Consider the following 4728-nt stretch of genomic DNA (forward strand, 5'->3'; position numbering starts at 1 on the left):
CCTGTGTTGCCCTTGCAGGAGAAATGCATTGTATGGGGCAGGGAGATCATCAGAGAAATGCCTCTCCAGGCCAGATCTAGTGTCTAGTGCTTGGGGAAGCTTCCAGGCTTCTTCAGGAAAGAAGTTATTGCCAGGCCAGACCGTGCCTGCAAAGTACAAGGATGTGAGGCAGGGCAGCAAGACAGATTATGTCATTAACTACTCTGAAATGACACCTTCTTGTCTGCTATACTCCCCAGGAAAGATGAGATTCAGTCCCTTCCTCTAGTGAAGGGAATCAATTCCCAATTTGTATCCTACCTCTTCTTTTTCCTTCTTTGCCATGCAGTGGATTTTCTACTTGACTGTATCCTTATTTGTGCAGCACTGGAGACAGATCAGTTTTTCTTGCTATGAATTTGTTTTCTTTACCTGGAAAAATTTGTGATATTCCCAGCTGCCTCCATCCTTAGCATGGGGAAGACCTGCTCATGGCTGTCCAGCCAGTTGATCTTCCTCAGCGCAGGTTTTTTTCATAGTTAAGAGAATAAAACTAAACTTAGACAAGTACATTGGAGAATACAGGATGTGTTTCATATCCCATACTACACTTGACTCAATAAAAGGAGAAACAGCTCCGCGTCTCAGGGATTCTTTCCTGACTTGTCTTGATCTCCCTTATTAATTAATTCATGGACTCTGAGATGACTTGGCCAGACTGTATTCTTGTCTAAATTTAGCAGTCAATTTGGTTCATTGCTTCAGGGCTGCACTGAAAAAGAATCAACAAAAAAGCATCCTTTTTTTGTATCACTGAAGTTGGAAGTGCATTTGTGTGAAAATGGATCTGAGCTTGGAAATAACAGCAATTAATTATTTATTAAGCACACACTGGGGACAGGCTTTGAAAAAAAAAACATGTTGCACGTCTTTACTTCAGTCACTTGTTTCTCCTTTGTCTGCTTGTTGTCTGTGCTTTGCCAGCACTGCTCCTTGGATCCAAAGGATGCTAGAGGAGACTGAGGGAAGGAAATCATAGAATCACAGAATCACCAGGTTGGAAAAGACCCACTGGATCATCAAGTCCCACCATTCCTATCAATCACTAAACCAACTAAACCATGCCCCTCAGCGCCTCGTCCACCCATCCCTTAAACACCTCCAGGGAAGGTGACTCAACCACCTCCCTGGGCAGCCTCTGCCAGTGCCCAAAGACCCTTTCTGTGAAAAATTTTTTCCTAATGTTCAGCCTAAACCTCCCCTGGCAGAGCTTGATGGATGTCTCTGAGCTGACACAAGGGAAAGAGGTGCTTTTGGTGATGGACTGATGCTGTAGCTCCTTTGGGGCAAATTTCTCTGATTTCAGAAGCCTATAAAGCATCTCCCATATTTTCACCTGTTCTGCTGAGAAATAGAATTAAATCTCTTCCGTAAAATCAATAGGACCAACTAAAACTTCTCTGGAGCCATCTGCTGCCTAGTTAGAGCACAAAGAGGGACAGTTTCCCAAATTACTCTTTCAATGGAAAATGAGTAGCAGATTTTATAACAGAATTTTGTCTTGTGGGAAACCAACCAGAAATGTTTTTGTATCCAAACTTCATCACTGGCTGCATCTCTCATAATCTCTTACTGAGGCTTCAGCTCTGGCAACTGTGAAAGAATCTACTGTTTTATTTTGTGGAAGAAAAATACCCGGTGGGAATTAGGTTAAGAGCTCCTCTCTTTGCCCCAGTTATCAGTCATCTGAAGAGTTGTTGGTTCAGTGTCTAATTTTAACTCATTTTCAAGGCTCAAGTATGTTGAGTGATGAAAACCCTTACTGTATCTTCACTGCAGCCTCCAGTCCCTCTTCTATTCCACTTACTATTGGACACAGAAGCTGGGACTGGGCAGCACCCAGTTTTACACCCCCCCACATCCCCGTTCTCCCACACTGCCCTGACCCAGAGGCAGAACAGGGTGTTGGGTCACACGGAGTGGGAGCATCAATGAGGTTGAGCCATGGAGTGGCCACCAGCCATGCGCACACAAGGACAGCCAGTGCCTAGGCCAGGACAGCATTGTCTGACTTCAGCTTTGCACGCAAGCAGCTGCCCCAAGACACAAGAATACACAGAAATAGGTTCCCAATGAGCAGCTCAGACTGTTTTAGCCAGTTTTCCAGGGCTTTCTTAGTATTTAATGAAGGAAAGGAGCAAAGATAGTTCAAATCTTGTAATGGTCCCCCAAAAGCTCTGTTGTTTGAGTTGGTGAAATATTGGTGAATGTTCTCTTGAGCCCTGGTTTTTCTTTCAAAATGCATAAAATTGACAGAAATTTAAAAAATTATCAAATTTGGAATTTCCATTCACTTTTTTTCCTGTTCAAAAATGAAATTCTTTAGAAATATAACAAAACTTGTGTTTGCTTATGGAGCAGAGAGCTCTGATGTCATGAAATTAGTTGTGACATTTTAATGTAATTAGACGACATTAGTGTCAGATAAGATTCATTAGTGGACCTTGATCTTTGGTGGTTGTTCAAAATGGATTTTTTGCACTGGAAATCTGTGTTGGATGGAATAAAAAACCCCAACATTTCATAAATTCACCTTTCTGCTAAAATGCTCAGCTAATTGACATAAGTACGTTAACGAGAGCAACACACTAATAGGATTATATCAATATTCCCCCTGCATCAGTCAGAGACCCAGCAGCAACGGTCATTAATTATTGCCTTACAGTAATCCTTGGCAGCTTTGGCAAGAGTTTGATTGTCCTTCTTTGAGAAGATTGTTCTGCTTTGTTATTTTTCCCAGATTTGGGATTTTGTTGTTGTTTATTGCAACTTAATCCCATTGGTCAAAACTTCAAGCCTGGGTGCCTAAAATTAGTCTCCTAAATCTATACTTTGACATCTCTCCAATGTACAGTTGGCTTGTCTCGTCTCAGAGCAACAACAAGGCAGCTGGAGAAACATTTAAAACACAAGATGCTTTTGAAGTCAGAGTATAACAAAGCACAGCGGCCTTCCGGTACCTGAAGGGGCTACAAGAAAGCTGGGGAGGGACTGTTTACAAGGGAAGGGAGAGGTAGGAGGAGGGAGAATAATTTTAAATTGGAAGAGGGAAGATTTAGACTAGACATTAGGAAGAAACTCTTCACAATGAGGGTGATGAGGCACAGGAACAAGTTGCCCAGGGAAGCTGTGGCTGCTTCATCCCTGGAGGTGTTCAAGGCCAGGCTAGGTGAGGCTTTGAGCCCCTGATCCAGAGGGAGGTGTCCCTGCCCATGGCAAGAATGGAACTGGATGGGCTTTAAGGTCCCTTCTAAACCAAACCATTCTATGATTCTATGATTTGGAGGGGATTTGTAAAACCTGGAAAGTGAAGGGCTCATTCTCAATAGAAATAAGATTTTCTAAAGATCCTATTAAAAGATCCTATTTTTCAATGTCCAAGCTGAAAACTTTGCCTAAAGATTCCAACAGAATTATTTATAATTTATACTAAAAGCTTTATATCCCTTGTTACACCAAAATAAAACGTTAAAACCACTGAGACACAGGCCAAGAGCAATAAAATAATTCTGGTATTGGAATTGACTTGGTTTTTTAATGTTAAAACCAACAGTGATATTTAATCTTTAAAGTACATGGATTTAGTGATCTTTGCTTGTCTTTTACACTAGTTTTCATTCATCACCTCTATCTATTTGGTTTTTACCCCAAATGATCATTGTAAAATAAAGCAGCTCAGTGTCTGTCAGTACACCAGACTGCAGGCGATTTAGCATTTTAGCCACATTTCTTCCGTAAGGTTTTCTGAACAGAGAGCATCTGTATCTATGTAAAACAGTAGAAATGCAAATAATCCCACTGCTATGTACAAGGAACTGTACATTTATTACCAACACTACTCAGGGAAAAGCAGTCTAAAGCCAGAGAAGAGTCCTCTATTTATAAATGAGCTCATCACAGTTAGATTTAATCCACAGTGCTCAGAAATCTTAGGGTTAAAAAAATGCAATTAATTCCAAACAGACTGGGACCAGGATCTGTCTGAAGGGTAACACTTCCACTTGCAGATACAGCTCCACCAGCAATTTTCTTTTCGGAGTCTGAATCTTAGGCATTCAAAACCATTTGTTGCTGAAGTCATGGAGTGCACACAGAAACACAACTCTCAATGACAATCTGAGATGAGAGGCTTGTTTCTCAGCAAATATTTTGAAAGCAAATATTTGAAAATGCCGTCTTATTATGAGCTCAGGAGACTGGTGTCTGTGAAAACAGACCTCTACAACTGGTGCAAGACACCTTTGCACAGCGATCACGATCAAGAGGCTTTAGAGAGGAATCATTTAGCCTATCTGATAAGATACAGGGATAACACTCTCCGGGGAGGGGGGGCAGGACTGATATGTTTCCTTGTTACAGCCAGAAAAAGGTAGAAAATTTTCATAGAATCATAGAATCATAGAATCATAGAATTGTTTGGTTTGGAAGGGACCTTAAAGATCATCCAGTTCTAATGCCACTGCTGTGGGTAGGCACCAGCCTAGACACCTTCAGGTACTGGAGAAAATGTGGTATGTAACAGATTGAGTGAGTAGGTAGTGGAACTGAAAGACAGGGAAGCCGGCAGGCTCGGGGCCAGAAGGATGTGCTGCTGAAGAGACAGTCATTTAGTTTCCCTGGTTTGGCTTGCTATCATCTGCACAACATATATAATGGCCAGTGTGATCTTTTGCCTTGTAACTTCTGTAG

The sequence above is a fragment of the Phaenicophaeus curvirostris genome, chromosome 5, assembly GCF_032191515.1.
Source record: "Phaenicophaeus curvirostris isolate KB17595 chromosome 5, BPBGC_Pcur_1.0, whole genome shotgun sequence".
Classification (NCBI taxonomy): Eukaryota; Metazoa; Chordata; class Aves; order Cuculiformes; family Cuculidae; genus Phaenicophaeus; species Phaenicophaeus curvirostris.